The sequence below is a fragment of the Suncus etruscus genome, chromosome 16, assembly GCF_024139225.1.
Source record: "Suncus etruscus isolate mSunEtr1 chromosome 16, mSunEtr1.pri.cur, whole genome shotgun sequence".
In the NCBI taxonomy this organism is placed as follows: domain Eukaryota; kingdom Metazoa; phylum Chordata; class Mammalia; order Eulipotyphla; family Soricidae; genus Suncus; species Suncus etruscus.
The window spans coordinates 8291197-8311096 of NC_064863.1; the positions used below are offsets into that span (position 1 = coordinate 8291197).

At 36.9% G+C, this 19900-nt stretch overlaps 1 pseudogene; it reads right to left on the reverse strand.

The window, feature by feature from the left end:
- Window positions 1-8339: 8339 nt before the first annotated feature.
- Window positions 8340-8454, reverse strand: LOC126032754 (uncharacterized; annotated as a pseudogene).
- Window positions 8455-19900: the final 11446 nt, after the last annotated feature.

Genomic DNA, 19900 nt, shown 5'->3' on the forward strand with positions numbered 1-19900 from the left:
TGGAAGAAGTCTGCCAATTATTAGTTGTAAATGTAGACAAGTCAATTAATAACCAAACTAGGGCATGAATCTGTAGGTGACTTTAGGACTAGCTGAGCTATCTTGTACTGGTGTCAAAAAAAAAAAAAGTGGCATGAATACTCCTGGAAAGGAATTGGACACAAACCCTCACCTGCTTCCTTAGGGTTCAGAACCTCCCTGGTGTCCACACCCCTTACCCTCACCATCCATCCGAACAGGTCTCTTGTCTTTTCTCAGTCTCCACCCACAGTAATTATTTACTAAATGCATTATCTGTAGAAATGTTCTAAACATTCCACCCCCAGACCACCAACTTTACTTCCAGATCACTAAGCACTCCCCTGATAGGCTTAAAATACTATTCACATGATTAAAACACACAAAACAGTTTAGTTGTGTAATAAACCATTGGCTGTTTTGTCATTTATATCTTGCTTTCACCTATCATTTTCTTCAGTTCTCATAACTTGTTGCATTCATGATTGTTCTCACTTGGTTGCATATGGCAGAGAATGAAATGGGACATTTTGGGGGTGATACTTTCCAGCTCAGATACGATGCTTAGGCTTGAGAAAATGTGTCAATGCATCCAAGAGTTTGCTGTGTGAAATGCCTGCTATACTCTATCCTATTCTTGCCGAAGAGAGAAAGCTACTGCGTCTTAACCAATGGTTCACTTAGGAGGACTATTCTTATCTTTTTTAAAAGGTGAAAGGCGATGGTATTCATAGAAAGGTTTGAATGAGAGAAATGTAGCATGAAGAGAGTTATTTCAAGGATGGATAGTGATATGCTGTGTAGACATTCTTTGCACAGCTGTGACCTTCAGCTGAGACAGAATCATCATGGTGATGTCAGAGTCATTCAGTAGAAATAACAGTAATCAAAAGCAACACACCAAAATCATCGAAAACCATAAACTCATGCTTGGGTTCAGACAGGAGAAAAGTGTTCTTATCTGTAACTGTACTTTATATTTAGGCTTAAGACTCAGAATACTTTGGAATTCTTCTTTTAGTCTTGAAGAATATTAAATTTGAGCCCTTTGTTTATTGTTTATTTGTTTATTTAGCATACACATCTGTTAATATATATGACAGCATCAAGTTTATTATATCCATTTAATTTTATAAATTGATGATTATTAATGAATCATCCATTAATACTGGAAATGTAAACCCTTAAAAATCACAGCATTTTAAGTCTTTGGATGGAGGGTCTATTTTTAAAATATGTGCCAGTTTTACACAAACCTATATATTTAATTTAAAGTCAATTTTTAACTACTGTGACATACTAAGTTTCATGAAACTGTTACTTTAGTATTATGGTTATTAAAGATCTACACAGTTAGATATTCTTTGAGCAAGAAGAGATAATAAAAAATTCAATTTTGTTTAGATTTTGAAAGTATATAAAAAGACACTCATCTATAAAACCTCTTGTTTGGTTTTTTGGTTTTGTTTTTTTCTTGGGGGGGGTCACACCTGGCAGTGCTCAGGGGTTACTCCTGGCTCTGCACTCAGAAATCACTCCTGGCAGGCTCGGGGGACTATATGGGATGCTGGGATTTGAACCACCATCCTTCTGCATGCAAGGCAAATGCTCTACCTCCATGCTATCTCTCTGGTCCCTACAAAACCTCTTAATACATGTAAAGTTGTTGGAACACATTTAGTAGACATAAATATTAATTTATTCCTAATATTCTTACAATAATTATTATAAATATAATATTGGTTTTTCTTCCTTCAATCACTAACTACTGCAGGTTACTTGTTATTCAATTTTTCAAATTAAAATTCTATCTATCAAAGTGCACTGCATGGCATTTTGTAATACAAATAATAGTAAAATAGTAACCATAGTCTGGCTGTATAACCTAACTTACATAGTTACTATTTGTTACTATTTTTGCATGTGAAGCAAGATCACCTTAAATTACTCTCTTAGAAAAATTATAGTAAATGGTACAGAATTATTAGCTGTTGTTTTACTATTGTATTTTATTACCCTTCTGCCTTTATTCATCTAGTTGTACGTTGAATTGCATTGAGTATTCTAGCTCATAGTTATTTGCATATATCTTTTGCTTCTCGCTCATGTTTGCATTGTATATTTTAGCATATGAGGAACAATTCACCAATATTAATTAGATGATTTTGATCCTATCCAGGAGTGCTAAACCATCATCAAGTCATATGAGAAAATTAACATCGGTCAGGTGAATGGTGCAAAGAAGGTTAGAAAGATGTATGCAAATGTGGCTTTGAGTAAACAACTAGTTTTTAAGAACATGATGTAGGGCCAGGGCAATAGCACTGAGCAGGGGTCCTCAAACTTTTTAAACAGGGGGCCAGTTCACTGTCCCTCAGACCATTGGAGGGTCTGACTATAGTAAAAACAAAACTTATGAACGAATTCTTATGCACACTGCATAGATCTTATTTTGCAATGAAGAAACAAAACAGATACAAATACAATATGTGGCCTGCGGGCCATAGTTTGAGGACCACTGGCACTGAGGGTAAGGCTTCTGCCTTGCACCTGCTGAACCAGGATGGACCAGGACATTCCATATGATCCTTGGAGCCTTCTGAGTGCAGGGCCAGAAGAAACCACCGGCACCAGCCATGTGTGATTTCCCCCCCTAAATTAAGAAAATGATGTAGAACCTTCTCTCTGATAACAATGAAACTAGCCACATGTAAGGTTTTATTTCAAGATCAGTGCCCTGGACAAATACAATGAAGATGAGAAGGTGAGTCATTATTTTTTTTTCACTTCTATATTTATAATATCAAATTTATGACCTCATTCAATAAAACTTTTTAATTTCTATGCTTATATTTTTAATTTTGAAGATATTACTCTGTTGGTCCTTTCCTATTCTTTTTTGTTTGATTGATTTTGTTTGTTTGGTCACAGCCAGCATTGTTGAAAGATCACTCCAGGCTCTGGAATCTGAGGGCCAAGGATTCTTAAGAAAGTGCTCATGAGGCCATATGCAGTGCCAGGGATTGGGGTAAAACATGTGTAAGGCAATCTCCATCCCTTTATGCTAATCTTATTATATTATTGTCACATCTTTAATTTTTATATTGATATTTTATTTGAGTTTTACTCTGCTTATGTGATTATTTCAAAGCCCAATAAAAAGTAAATATGGAAAAGTTCAATGCTTTTAAAAATGTGTCTCTGGAGATTAAAGTCAAGCAATTTGCAGCAACATGGATGGAACCAGAGAATATTTATGCTTAATGAATTCAGTCATACCAAAAGATCAGAATGATCCTATTCTTTGTTTTTGTTTTTGAGCTACACCTAGCAGCGTTCAGAATTAATCCAAGCTTAGAAATCACTCCTGGCAGGCTCAAGGGATCATACGGGATGCTGGGGATTGAACCCTAGTTGGCCGCATAAGGTAAATGCTCTACTGCTGTGCCATTATGGCTCTAGCTCCAGAATGATCCTATTCTGATTCTATTCTGTGCCATATAAAGATGCACAGCAAGGTAGCAACAAAGTTCTAAAAGAAACATAATGGAAGGGTTTATCTACAAAATTGAATTGGAGAAACATGATTTGAAATAGGAGGGGTGTAGGGGGTCATTGTGAGAGAAAGGTGGGCACAATAGTGATGGCTGTAGCATTGAAATTATGGACATGAGAAACAATGACCAATAACGTTGTAAACCAGGATTCTCAAACAATAAGGATATTAAACACAGGTGCTTGTGCACGCGCGCGCGCACACACACACACACACACACACACACACACACACACACACAAACCTCTTTGTTTCTGTGAAATGAAATTAAATTATTTGGTGCTTTAAGGCATAAGCTCCTATGTTTATGTGCCATGAATGAGAGGTAGCAAAAAATTGGTCCTTTTCTCCAGAAATACATTGACTGTCAGGGAGGAGCTGTTCATGCCACTACTGAAATAATTCAAGAATGCTGAGATATCAATATGAACTATCACTCCAAAGAGAGGATACCTTTCACGAGGACCAGTCAACTGAAGAGGAAGCCACACAACTACATAAACATGGGGGATAGTCTGAGAAAGGGAAACATAACCATGAACAGAAATCCAGCAAGATAAGCCTGGAATTAGGAGAAGGTCTCCTTGAACAAATAAGCAATGGACTGATTTTTGGAGACTTTGAAAAGGCTGCAAAAGATATATGCCTTAAAAACGGGATGAGGAAGGGATTTAGAGTTGAAGTATACAAAAACTCTTTCTTAATACAAAGCGCTCAAGTCTTGCTCTATACATCATTGTCTATATTAATTTATTCATGTATTTATTTTTTCTCTCACTGAGATGCTCAGATAATGAAATGGCCAGAAACATCATTGGTGGTACCGGGTCTTAAACTTATTTTCACGCTTTTACTGAGAACTTCCCATTTTATATTCTGGGACCTCTTTCTATATGTGGAGCTACATAACCCTTTGCATGTGGAGTGTCCAAGGTCTTGAATTCACATTGAATTCTTTGGCCAGCACTTTAAACCTCCCTAAACATATTCTTATATTCCATTATTGTTGTTCCAAAGATTTATTTATAACATAACTTGCCTCTTCCTAGACACACAAGCTCCAAACACTGTAGACCATTAATTCTTTTTCTTTTTTGTTTTTGGTTTTGGGCACACCTGGTGACTCTCGGAGGTTACTCCTGGCCAACACCTCAGAAATCGCTCCTGGCTCTGGGAACATATAGGATACTGGGGATCAAACTGAGGTCTGTCCTGGGTCAGCCACATGCAAGGCAAATGCCTTACAGCTGTGCTATCACTTCGGCCCCTCTTTCTCTTTTTAAAAGAAGTTTTTTTTTTTCAATATTTTTTAAGCAAATAAAGGACTCTTCAAATAAAGCTCTCAATATAGAGAACTAATAAATCTATTCCTATAAAAATTTAGATTTGAATAATAGGTAAGAGAATAAAATGTTTCAATATAAATAACAATGGCTATAAGCCATTAAAACCTCCATGATAAAGACGTGCAAACAAAAGTTTTATGTGGAGGCTGCAGAAACTTCACGGTCACTAAGACATTGACCTTCCATGTGATCAACATGTGGTTCATTCTCCAGCATCCAATAGTGTCCCCTAAGTATGACCAGGAGTAATCACTGAGATTAGAGTCAGTAGTAAGCCCTGAACATCATTCAAAAATATTATCCCCAGAAGAGAAATGTTATTTTGTGCCTTAAACTTTGTTCTCTGTTGGTGTACTAATTCAGTAGCTCCATCTTTGTATTTAGATCATATTGCATCAGTAGATCATGATAGAGAAAGAGGGATTTGATTTTTATCCTAGCATTAACTTGGTTTTTGACATCTGGTTTGGACTCATTAAACATTAACATCTGTCAACACAATTATATTCTTTTAAAGATTGATTGGTTTGTTCCTCCTAAACTAAATAAAAGGAATCTTTGAGCAACTCTTCTCTATATAGAATAATTTAAAAAAATGTATCAAGGGATGAGTTTTCATATCATTAAGGTATGGCATAAAAGAAGTAAAAGGGCAGGATACTATTACTATATGAGTGGCTTTATATTTATTATGTGGGGTTTAAACAATGCTGATTCATGTTTCATTATTGACTCATTTTAATATTTTATTTATTTGCTTTTTTGGGGCCACACCAGATGACACTTAGGGGATATGCCTGACTATAGGCTCAGAAACCACTCCTGGCTTGGGGACCATATGGGACTCCGGGGGGATCGAACTGCAGTTTGTCGAAGGTTAGCATGTGCAAGGCAAACTCCATATTGCTTGTGCCACTGCTCTGGCCCCTAATATTTTATTTCTTAAAACAGTTTTATGGTCAGATAAAAACTGAGAGGAAAACATAGAGAATTCTCAGGCAATTGTAGAGAATTCACACATACCAGTTGCTGACTCACATATGCAAAACCTCTCCACTCCCAATATTCTACATCAAAGTGATACAACTGTAGTGATCCGTGAACCTGTAATGATATCTCATAATCATCCAAAGTCAATGGTTTCAGGTGGAATTCATTGATGCTTTTGTACATTCTTTTAACTTATACAAAAATGTGATATAGTTATTTCTAATGATAGTATCACACAAATTATTTTCACTATGAGCATCACTAGTTTACTCCTCAACCCTCAGCAACCACTGGTCATTCTGTCTCCAGTTTCTCTTTATTTATATAATTTTCTATTCCATGCGTCAATTTATGATGAAAAAACACAGTTGAGATTACATGTGTCATTTTCTTTGTTTTCCAGTTTCTTCCAGTTGGCATGACAATTTCATAGTATAAAGGCTAGATACCATACATGAAAAATGCTAATTATTTATGATTTTTCTGAAAAGTGTCTGTGGATTTAAATGAACAATAAATAATTGAATAGTCAAACAAAAGAATTAAACCATAGAGAAAATTTAATTACTTTTCTAATACTATGAATGGAAGAGAATCCAAAGGGTCAAATCCACCATAGGTGCATTTCAAAAACCCAGTATGGAATGTAATGAGATGGGGAAAGAGGGGGTGTGAAATGACTTCAAAACCGAGTCTTGAGAGACAGGAAACAGATTGTCCCAGATATAAATTATTCATGGAGACACAGGGTGGAAACGGAGAGTTTTTGAATCATTGTTTCCAGTTCCCCCCCTCTGTGGAGCAAAGGTAATTCTTGGTATTGAACAGATTGTCCCCTGAGGAGATAATTGAGTCATCAGGGGAAGATGGGGAACTAATGGGGATTCAGATTGAGAGAAGTTTATTAGAAGTACTTAAAAACTATGAAATGTTCAATTTTAAGCTTGGAGCTAGCTAACACAGAGTTCTTTTAATTACAAAATTCATGCAATCTGAACTTGGAACTGGTGGATGGAGGCAAGCAAAGTCACTGCCAAGTTAGACTAAAGATATGGAATATGTGATTAAATGGTGGGAGGGTGGCACAAGCTATTAGACTTGCACTTAATACAAGGTAAACAAAAGAGTAATGTAATAATAAGTATGAAAACTAAAATGTTCAATTGCCTTTTCATTCTCAGTAAATGGAGCATCTTCTGAAGTAATATGTGCTTTTTATTCACTTTTTGATGTTTCTTGGTTCTATAACTATTTCTTTATTTGGGTTTATAAGGATTGAGCAGCAGGGTGGTTAAAATGGAACACATTATAATGTAATTGTTGAAAAATAGAAATCGTTTACAAAGTAAAAAGACAATTTAACTGGTAAGAGGGGGAAAGCATCTTTCTAAACTAATGTTATAAGAAATGAAATTTGATGATTTTCGCTCTTCTGCGATGTGGTTTGCAGATCCAATGAGTAGCTCTGTGCTGAAATGCTAAAACACAATTGCAGCAATGTTTGACACACTTACTTCAGCTCTTTAGAGGGGTAGTGAAGACGGAATGGAATTTAAATCATGCCACTGGTTTTTAAAGACAACATAAAAATGTTCTTTTTTAACTTTATTTTTTTTTAGAAGTTTGTAAAATGCATAGATGGGTTGAAAACGAAGTCTCACTTATGAGGCAGGAGTAAACTAGGCCAGGGTTTCGGTTTGAGCAGTGCAGGGACACAGCTGACAATAAAAATGGGCAGATGTGGTTTCAGACATGGTCCCAAACCCTTGTACTAACTTACATCCCCACATGCAATCAACTTTTTCATTTGCAAAAGAGAAACAAGAAAATACTTCTATGTTTTTTATTATTAAAGACATTTTATTTTTTAGACTTATATGGATACATATGAATACACTTATATGGATACATGTATATGGATAAATATAGTTTTATATCCATATAAATTTATATGGGTACATGTATATTTATATAGATGCATACAATATATTAATATTAAATTACTAAAATATTTTACGAAATTTTTCTATATACTAATTTGATTTTATTTTAATCATAGTTAAAGAAAATTACCTTAATGTATTCTAAATTTGGTTGTTTTTTGTTTTTTAAGTTTTCTTCTTGACATTCATGTTTTTTCCAAATTAATAAAGTGAATCTATAATTACAAGCAGTTCTGAATGACCACGTTTTTCTTGTATACGCAGGTAAGTATTACCCTCGCACAGTTTCTTATATTTATGCATATAAGAAAATTTAATAAGATTTTATATTAGTTATTACTAATTTATATTATATTAGCATTATAACATTTCTAAAAGACAACATTGTAAGATTCACATTTATTTCTTTCTGACATCTTATGGCACAGACATTAATAAAAAATAAAAAGAAACCTTTTGTATCTTGCCTTTGTTTTCTGTAATTTTTTTTGTCCCCCAATTCACAATACAGACCAGGCAAAGGGCCTGGGTTGAGGTGTATATGGGGTACATTTACTGTACTTCCTCTTTCTATACAGTCAGTGTACAGAACATTAAAGCCATTTTAAATCTATATTTTATTCAATATTCAGAAATTGTTCGCTAAATGATTTATTCTTCTATCTTAATCTTTCTAGACACTGTTTTTTTCTTTCTTTTTTTCTCTTGGATATTAGAAAAAAGAATGTAATCTGTATAGGAAATATCACAACCAGTCCTTTTATTATTATTTTTGTCATCCTTTTCAAATTAATTCTTATATGGCCACCAAACACGACTCAGGGTTTATTTACAACACAGGATTTGGAAAGATAACCCGGGATCAAACTTGCTGAATTGCTTCTTTTCTTTTGTTTTGGGTTTTGATTACAGCTAGCATGCTCAGGGCTCAGTGCTCGGAAGTAAGTTCTGGAAGGGATCAGGGAACCATATGTGGGACATGTGCTACTTGGCATTGAACCCAAATTAACTGTGTGTCAGACAAGAAGGTGCCTTTGTGCCTTATATTATTTTGTTTGTGGCTAACTTGAAGATAAATTAGACCATCTGTAGCCTTAGTCATTGTGCTTATATCTCTGACCCAAAATATGTCTACGTGTTCCCTCTTACCATGAAAACTTCTGGAAATAAAACATGGACAATCAATCTTGTCATCTTGTGAGCCTGATTTCCCCAAACACCACTACAATATACAACACAATATTTGTTTTGTTATCTGTTGACTAATGCTGTTTTAGAGGGTTATCTGTCAAGGAGGTTTCCAGCTGGGGTAATTTTGAGATTGTTTTCAATTGTTGGTGGAAGTCATCAAAAGACTCAACTGGATTAAATTTTCAAAAGAATTCATGGACAAAGTTGTTATGGAGCAGGCTGGCATGCTACCAGAATAGCAAAAGTATTTGTTTACCTGAGTACCATCATGTTGTTGTCTCTGCAGGATTTTGACTGGATTGCCCAGAGAAAGACCCAAGAAAAGGCAAAGGGAGCTTAAAATGCCTTCCAATCCACTTATTTCTGCTTCTATTTCTTGATTATAGGTGAGACAGTAGCCTAGCTTCTAAGATAAATGATGTGGAAACTGTTTGGTTAAGGGCTGAGTGTTAAACAATTTGTGAACATAGTTTGAAAGCGCTGCAGTAGTTTTATTACCGTATTTTATCTCTTGGGAATGTTTAGCTCTGAATGAGCCAAAATGGGTTAAGTCTAATTCCCTTTCTTTTATCTCAAATGGCTACTCAGCCTAACCACCACCGAGCTAATGCTTATAGTAGTGAATGCAGTAGCTCAGATTCAGCAGCAATTTATTCTTCCAAATCTACCCTCACACCCTCCCAGATCCACTCAGTCCAATGTGCTTGATTTTGTCAGAAGTTTAATAAGCTTCTAGAGCCCTAGTGGATAGAAAGCTTGATTCTGAAGTTCAATTTCTTGTCAAAGATTCTGGAAAGTTCAATAACTCTTGCCAGTTTACAACCTCTATCTATTTAATTAGGTCGATCAAGGTTCCCTGGTAAAATGCTCTAATAAGCATGAAAATCAAGCAATTATATAATATATATCTTAGTTTATCTTCCACAATGATGCTCCTTTAGAGCACTGAGATATACAATGTCTGTAAATACCTCAGGAGAAGAAGTTTTGTGGTCAGGTTGTTTTTAAGAAAGTGGAAATTTAGAGGTGAATTTCTTAAAACTGAGTATACTAGTGTATACACCGGGAAACTTTGCCCTGCAAAGATTAGTTGGTTGGGATATATTATTTTTAATAGAAGAAGACTCTTCAAGTCTCAATGTTTTGTGTTCTCTGCAATATTTTTAAATTTGGATTTGACTGACATTACATGAATATTGAGATAAGTTCTGAAGCTGAAGCATAGCAGTGTTAGCCACATAATATTTCTTGCATCAGTTACCTTTTTTAAAAAAATTTTTTGGGGGCCACACTCATACCATGCTCAAGGGTACTCCTGGCTAAGCGCTCAGAAATTGCCCCTGGCTTGGGGGACCATATGGCCTACCAGGGGATCGAACCACGGTCCTTCCTTGGCTAGCGCTTGCAAGGCAGACACCTTACCTCTAGCGCCACCTCACCATCCTGAGTTCCCTTATTTTTAAACTGAGAAAATAATATTATACTAACAATATTGTGAAATTTAAATATTAATATATGACCATAGAAAAATAGGAATTATGTTTGATATTTTTGTTTGTGACTACTCTGAAGGGATATTAGACCATCTGTAGCAAGAATTTACTAATGCTAATATGCTACTTGAAAAGATATCTATTTTCAATTTCTGAATACATTTCTATACACTGAATCAGTATTAAATGATGGAATGTATTTTATCATTATGTGCACTGAATGCATACTGTTTTGGAAACAAACCAATTTGAAGTGATCACTTAAGGTGGCCAGATATAATTCATCTGAATACATATCATTAGATATTTCAAAGAATTTTTGTAGCCAGCAAACTCTTACATAAAGGAAAAGAAAGAGATTAGCAAGAGAGTGGATGAAGAGGAAAGGAGAGGATATAAACTCAAGTCTGACTTTCCCTTCTAACTCCTCAAGCAAGGAAAAAAGCTAGTGAACCAGTGGGGGTTGAATTAATTTCTAGTTTGTCATACAATAAACTCCAATTATTAACACATCCTCCTCATGAGAAAAAGTTCAGAAAAACGAATTAGAACAACTATCTTGACAATGGTAGTGAGTGAGAAGTAGAATGCTTGACTCAAATACAGGCAGGGGAAAAGGGTGGAGGGAGATGAGGTCATTGGTGGTGATAAGGTTGCACTGCTAAAAGGGAGGGGGTGTTCTTTTTTATGACTGCAACCTACCTACGAATATGATAGCATGTTTGTAGTCATGGTGCTTAAAACTAATTAGAACTAATCTTCACATGCAGCTTCTCCTTTAAGAGAGGAAGAGAGAGAAAGATAAAAGAGCATGGGGGAGAAAAAGATGAGGGAGAGAGAAAGAGAGAGGAAAGAGGATAGGTAACAACACTGGACTTGAGAGTCCAGGAACCAGAAGAGAACAAAAACACATCTAGGTGGTTTAAGAGGTGAACACATACTTTACACTGTCATAACTTCAGCCTCAGAGCATTTGTGAGTTATTAAATAACATCAATAAGAGGGGGAAAATGGATAGACATTGACAACCAGAAGCTTAAAATGTCCACCTGTGCTTTCCCTAGTCTCATAAAATAGAGAGGATTTTTCTACCAAGGCATCTCAAAACAAATTAAGCATCTCTAACAGCTCTGAAATGTATACAAAAACTGTCTAGGTCACTAATTGGACTAAGGTGATTTATTCTGAATCTGTAGTATAGAATGTTGAGTTCTTTATGACTGATCTTTCTTGGTCTCTTTGAATGTTAAAACTCAAATATCAAACTCTCAGTAAAATTATAAGGGGTTACAAGAGAGAAAACCCAATAACAAAATCCAGTAGAAACATCATCGTTAACAGGAAGATCAGCAGCACCAATAATAAGAAAAACAACACATCAGAACTCCTGGTGATCTAGGTGTTGAAGAAATTGCACATGGACTTAACTTTCTTTAATTTAGAAACTGTGATACATCAACTATAGTTGGGTTTTGGGCAAAAAATAGCGCAACCACTCTATTATCTACCGATGCCTCAAGGTCCCCTCTCAGCCCTATCCCACCTTCTTTGAAAAAAATATTTCTTCAAAATCGAATTATTAGGAAGCTAGAGTGAAAGCACAGCAGTAGGGCATTTGACTTGCACACACCCTGGTTTGATTCCTGGAATCCCATATGGTCCCCTGAACCTGCCAGAAGCGCTTTCTGAGAGCCGAGCCTGGAGAAACAGTTGAGAGCTGCCAGGTGTGACCCAGCCTTCCAAAAATTGGTATATTATACAATGCCATAGACTTTTAAGTGATGAGAAGAAAACACAGTTAAAGAAACTCCAGATATCTTTCTGTCTTCAAAGGTTATTTCCCAACACAATTATGATTTATATAATGCTGTCTTCTTCAACTCAGGTCCAGTGAAGTCTTGATAAGTTGTCCTGTTACCGTCAACTTCTCACTGTGCAATAAAATTGTTTATTATCCTTAATGTCCACTCTCCTGCCTTATTAGTAATAATTAAAATAATTGCAATAATAGCAATAGCACTGATTATTTATTGAGCACATCATGATGCTAATGTCTTTTAAAATAGAAGGTTCTAATTTCCTCTATAAAGCTATCTGATGAGGTGAAAACTTAAAATATACTTAGTGAGCAAAAGATCAGTTTGATGGACAGTGAGTTTTGAGCACAGTTTCTCAGTTTGTAATATTAGGAAATCTTCAGACCAAAAAATTATGCCTATAACTCTGGACAAGAACTAGGACTTAAAGAGAGGTAAAGTGAAATACATGATGCCTCTTCAATAAAAGGATTGTAAACCAGTGTCTAAAAGGAAAAATAGGAAGAAAAAGGAAAAAGAGAGAGATGAGAGAAAGAAAGACAGAGTTAGAAACACAAAGAGAGAGATTGAGAGTGGGGGAACTATTTGTCGTAGAGTCAGGCTGTGATGAGGGGATTGGATGAAAACTGGGGAAGTCAGTGGCATGAAATGAGCACCGATGAAGGGATGAGGTTGGAAGACTGCATGGCCAAGACTCAACTATCAACAACCTTTTAACTCTGCATTTCATAGTGAATTAATAATAAAAAAAGAAAAATCATGTCCAAATTTTTGCCTAATTTTAAACAAGCAAATCAAATAAAGAAAATGCATTCTGAGAACACTGCCTAGGAAGGGTGGGGGGAAGATATGGAAAACTGTTGTGTTAAATAAATAACGATGGGGCTGGATGGTGATGGATGGAGGCCTTTGTGCTTAGGCCCCAGCCACGTGGCTTCATCCCCCATCCTGCCGGCGAGTCCCAGGCCCAGGTGATCGGTGTAATCAAAACTCACTCACAGGCAGGCTTCAGGAACCATCAGCTTTATTCACGCCCTATTCACCACATGTGTGTGGCCTACTCATAACCTTTCAAGCACTAGTTATTCTTGGCCCTGCATCTTAAACTTCTTTCAGCCATCTTCCCTTTGGGCTCCATGCTGGTCCAAGACCAGAACACAGAGGCCCAAAAGCCAGAGAGCTCAGCAGGGCCGAAAGGGCAAAGACCCTTAATCCCCTGGCTTCTGGGTTTATCTACCTATTCCAAGACCCCTCCCAGGAATGGGCCGGGTCTTGCAGGTAAGGTTACACCTATTATCCGGTTCCCAAGACCCCTCCCAGAAATGGTGGGTCTCAGGTCGCTACACGTAAATCCAGGGTGGAGTAACAGAAAACAACACATATATCTTTAGAAGGGAAATCTAAGAATGAAAAAAAATGTTGTGGAAGTTTTTCATGTGTAAGACCCCAGGAGATTGACCAGATGGTTGAAGGTTTGGTTGAAAGACTTTCTCCCTGCAGGAAACCTGGAGAGAAATGAGGGCTTGATGAGTTACCTTAACACATTCTCAGCAAATACACTCTGAGGGGCTAGTGTAATTCTCTGTAGTGGCATAACATATATGATGCTAAAGAGTAAGGGGGAACTGCAGCTTCAGTTGCTTAGCTAGACTTCTCAAATAATCAGAACAGCATAAAACAAAAAACAGAAAAATCACAGCAGTCACGATTGCAAAACATTATCTCTGTGGGACAAAGAAATTAGCATTGTCAAGAACACTGGATAAAGTGAACTGACAGCAGGCTTCCTCTAACTACACAAACATCATCCTGAGCATCCTTAGATAGGGTCTTTGGTGGAACTACTCCAGGACTGTAAATGCTCAGGGGGTTAAAAGACTTCCAGAAAAGTTCATCGTGTTCCTTCATTGCCAAAGCTATTTTTAACAAGTAATCGTGTTCCTTCATTACCAAAGTTATTTTTAACAAGTCTTTCTCTTTCACTTGATGGAAATAATTGTGGTGATTGATTTATTTTTTCTTTTACTACCAACAAATTTAATTTTATTTTAATGGGAATCCATTGAGATTAATTTCAAGGACATATTAGATCCAGTTTTCATATTGGAACATAGAAGATGCAATGACTCTTCAGAAAAGTCTTCTGTAGTTAGAAGGAGCAGCTATTCTAAACTTTATCTAAGCATTACTCTTACCAAAAACTTTTTTCTGGAGTATAAAGATGAGAAGTTCATAGAAAACAGCGTGAAACTATGGAATTGTCTCATTTCAGAAATGTACAGAGCAAAACAGCACTGATCACAACTTTTTGACTTTAGACAGCTGTGTAGTTTGGCTTTTTGTTTAATTTCCTCTAGCTTTATTTCCCCCTGCTTTAAGTAAGAGTTTTATCCCAACTTTGGGTTAATTACTTCATAGTTTAGATTAAATGTACTAGATATATGTCTGTCATGCATGGTATAGGAAGAAACAAAAATAATTAAAATTTACATTGTCTGAAAGGTATTAATCAATCAAATAATTTCTCTCCCATTAGTGGCTGACAAAGGAACGGACAAATAGTGTTCAATAAACATTTTATTCCTTTGTTTTCCATTTCCTACATCCTTTCCAATTGTGAATGTCCTCACTCTGTGCATTTTCTCATGGTGCAGTATCCAAAAATTGACCTGGCATTCTGCACCACAAGGAAGGGCAACTGGTATTATTTTTTAATATAATTTTTATTTTGATCATAGTGGTTTACATATTGTTGACAATAATATTACAGGTTCACATTTACATAAAATCAGGGGGGTTCCCATCACTGATTTGTCCTCCCTACGCTTCCATGTTCGTCCTACCTCCCACATCCTCCCTCATTCCCGGGGCTGCAAGAAATTGTGGTCCCCTCTGTACCTAGCTTACTACTTAGTAGTCTTGGTCTTGGTGCCTCCCTTATTTCCCCCTCTAACTGGAAGGAAGGACTACATAGTTCAAGTTATGTGGTTTTATTTGAGGAAGAGAAAAGTAATAAACTGGGGTAAAAGTCTAATATGCCGAAAATGGGAGGAATCCTTCTAGAGGCTCTCATTGTCGGTTTGAGAGATGAAGAAGAAACAGAAGGTGAAACACCCCAACAGTACAAAAACAAGAGTCAAATATCCAGTGAGCACTTCAGTGATAACGATAGGCACCACAAAAAAAAAGCCATGGTCTTGAGTTAAAAAACATGGCAGAGCACCCAAAGAAAGAAAAGAAAAGAAGAAAAAAAAATATAAATGGGGACAACAACTTCAATAACCACACCAAAACAATGAAATCAACAAATAGTAGATAGGTAAATAAAAATAAAAATAATAAATGAAGAAAAAATAATATATAAAAATAAAAATATTTTGTGCTTTTTGCCTTTTTTTCCCTCCTGCACTGGCACAGTAAATATTGGGGTCATTCGAAAAGGAATTCACTTGGCCTAAGCGCTATGGGGTTTCTCCACCCTTGGGGTATATTGTCACGGGATTAACTATAGACTCCATTCAGGTTCATTTACTCTACCGGTGGTGCTTTTGTGGGTTTTGGAAAACTTTTGCTCTGTCCTGGGTGATGAAATAAGACCTCTGTATCTATAGATTTCAGTATCTGCACAGGTCCAGGAGTGGGACTTATGATGAAGTTTTTCTTTGTGGTTCGAGAAGTTCTGTTTCCTCAGTGTCATCTTAATCCATCTTCTGTGGTTAGTGGTCTTGGTCTTTGGACTGATCCTAGGATGGAACCTAGGATAGCGTCTTTCATTGTGTTTCCAGAAGCCCCATTCCGTTGTGATTGTCTCTGCCGGACCTTTGGAACTGGGGATCATGGTTATTGTGCGGGTCATGGTTCAAACCCTAGACTAGGGCTTTTTTATTGGTCTCAAGATATATATTCAGTTCAGTCATGGTTCTAGCAGCCAGTCATCTGTAAATCACGATCTTGGCTTTTGGAGCGACCGAAGGGTGACAAGTCTTCCGATTTTGTCTTATCATTAGCTGGTGAAGTAGGATAACCTGTTCTTAGGTCAAGTTGTTCCCATTTTCTTTGTTGTCAGGATATTATATTAGAGCTGGCACTTTTTGGTGGCCCAGCAGTATTAAGAATGTCCCGGATGGGATTTGTTTCCTGTAGCTGTTGTGAAGAACTGTGTCGATTCTATGTCTGGGATCCAGGGTTCAAGGCTGGATGGATGGTGTCTAATCACCTGAGGTCTAAGTTGGGTCTTCGTGACATATTTTCAAGGTAGGAGATATCCCTGTACTGTAAACAAGTATGAGTTCTTATCTCTAGTAGATAAGAGCTCTTTTTTATTTATAAGATTTCCCCTTTTTTTAGTGTGCCTTTGCAGGGAGAAACGGTGCAGCTTTATATTGTTGGTGCATTCGGGGCTGGACAGAGAAGAAAACAGAAACAGGTCACACATCCAAACAAGACAAAATTAGGAATAAAAGTATATGTGTTCACATATGTATATGTAGAACAACATTTAAAAAATGAATTAACAAAATAATTAAAGGAACCATGTGATGCATGAGACTATCTTACTTTTGGGGAAAAGCAGGTAAAGAGGTGGTGCAATACCCGTCTTATACTTATGTTGGAAGTATATGTTTCCCCATTGTCTTTTGGATTTTCTTGTGGTGTGTGGGTTCCCAGGGACCTTTTCATCACTCCCCCTGACCTTCCTGAGATTGGCAAAGGATTTGCGGCAGGGAGGTCTTGTAGGAGTTCTTGCATTGGGGATACTTTTAGATCTAAGTCCAGTTTCAAGTAACAGTCCACGGTAGGGGGATTTGGTAGGGAGGGCCGTGCAGCATGAGTCCTCAGGGGAGTTGGTTGCCTTTTATTGAGGGGGAGAGGTGTTGGTTTGACTGGGTGTCCTTTCACTTGGGTGCTGGGTACTGGTTCGTTGGGGTAGGAGGTCAGTCTTGATGCTTAATGGATTAAGAAATAAAGGTGAAGAGTTTTAATATGGTGGGAGGTCTGGGTGGGATTGAGGGGTGAAGGGATAGTTGGATTTTCAAAGGGGGGAAAGGGGAAAGTATATGAAAGGGGTAGGAAAGAAGAAAAGAAAAAATACGTTAGAAAGAAAGGGAGAAGAGAAAAGAAAAAAAGAAAAGAGAAGAAAAGAAAAGAAAAAGAAAAAAAGTAGTGAGAAGAGAGGAGATAATAGCAAGGAAATGCTAGTTTGCTTGAATGTGTTCGATGAGTAAGGCCTGTAGTATAACTCTGTACATCACAGTTGCTGCTTCGGTGGTCTGACTGGTCACATGCTTCAAATCCTTAAAGAAGTTATAACCTAGAGATAAAGTGTATGTTAAAGAGTTTTCTCGGGACATTCTCATAGTGCAAGCTGGGTATGGTATCTCGTGTGAGTGAGCGCCAAAATGTCATCTTAGTTTGTCCACCCTTTGTATCCAAGAATGCCTGTGGACAGAAAAGCTGACTGGTTATTTTAAATATAGTAAAATTAAGGCACTAAAACATAGTGTTATGGGATGTTTCCTTTGGAGTCAGTGATTTCCCATGGTATAATTTACCTGTGATCCTGTGTATAAGATCCCTAAGGGATTATTATGGGCCTTTGTAGTAGAAGGCTGATTACTTACCTGTTCCCTCTATGCTGCTTTTTCTACTATTGCTGGTTTCTTTGTGGTATAATGTGCATTCAAGAGTTTGTGTTGTTCCTTTTAAATGTATTTTGGGCACTGCTCCCAAGTATACATTGAGTATTACCATGTTTGGAGTTTCTAATATGTTATACCCTGTTATTTGATTGTTGAGTATTAGTTGTATATAAGGTGTATGTTCTAGGTGCTTCACAATAGCGCTATCATTCTGTGTTTATCTTTTGTTTTCTGGCTTACTTTGTTTAACATAATATGTTCTAGGTCCATCCATGTTGCTGCAAAGTCTGTGATTGTATCATTTCTGACTGCCATGTAGTATTCCATTGTGTATAAATACCACATCTTAATGATCAATTCATCTGTTGTTGGACATCGAGGTTGGTTCCAAGACTTAGCTATTATACTGAGTGCTGCGATAAATAGTGGGGTGCACACGTATTTTGGAATGAATATGCTTTCATCTTGGGGGTATATACCTAGAAGAGCAATTGCTGGGTCAAATGGCAGATCAATTCTGAGTTCTTTGAGCACTCTCCAGACTATTCTCCATAGGTGTTGGACTAGGGGGCATTCCCACCAGCAGTGGATGAGTGTGCCTTTCATACTGCATCCTTGCCAACAGAGGTTGTTCCCATTATTTTTGATGTGAGCCATCCTCACTGGTGTAAGCTGGTATCTCATTGTTGCCTTGATTTGGATCTCCCTGATGATGAGTGAAGGTGAGCATGTTCTCATGTGTTTGTTGGCTATCTTTTGGTCTTCCTCAGAGAAGTGTCTATTCATTTCTTCTCCCAATTTTTTATGGCTTTGTTTGGTTTTGGGGGGCTCAGCTTTCTGAGTGATTTGTATGTTCTAGATATCAGTCCTTTAATGTATCAAATAAAAAGATTTTTTCCCATTCTGTTAACTGTCTTTTTGTGTTAAGTAGGGTTTCTTTTGCCATGCAGAAGCTTTTTAGTTTGATGTAATACCATTTGTTTATGTTTGACACTAAAGCTCTTGCCATTGGTGCTCCATCTTTGAAGACCTTTTTGATATATAGGTCTTCGAGTGTTCTGCCTATTTTATTCTCAATAAACTTTATAGATTCAGGTCTGATTTCAAGGTCTTTGATCCATTTTGAGTTGACTTTTGTATAAAGAGTGAGGTATGGGTCAATTTTCACTTTCGTACTTGTAGTTTTCCAGTTGTACCAACACCATTTGTTGAAGAGACTTTCTTTGTTCCATTTCAAGTTCTTGCCTCTTTTATCAAATATTAGTTGGCTGTATATCTGGGGATTTATGTCTGGGAATTCTGTTCTGACCCACTGGTCTGAGGTCCTGTCTTTGTTCCAGTATCATGCTGTTTTGAACACTATGGTTTTATAGTATAGTTTCAAGTTAGGTAGGAAGATGCCACCCAGCTTCTTGTTTTTCAGTATGTGAGACTGTTATTATTTTGCAGTAAATATTTATATCAAAATATCAGAAATTCCTATCTATTACTTAGGTTAATATTTTTTTTAATTTTTTTTTATTTAAACACCTTGATTACATACATGATTGTGTTTGGGTTTCAGTCATAAAAGGAACACCACCCATCACCAGTGCAACATTCCCATCACCCAAGTCCCAAATCTCCCTCCTCCCCCCCCAACCCCCGCCTGTACCCTAAACAGGCTCTACATTTCCCTCATACATTCTCAATATTAGGACAGTTCAAAATGTAGTTATTTCTCTAAATAAACTCATCACTCTTTGTGGTGAGCTTCCTGAGGTGAGCTGGAACTTCCAGCTCTTTTCTCTTTTGTGTCTGAAAATTATTATTACAAGGGTGTCTTTCATTTTTCTTAAAACCCATAGATGAGTGAGACCATTCTGCGTTTTTCTCTCTCTCTCTGACTTATTTCACTCAGCATGATA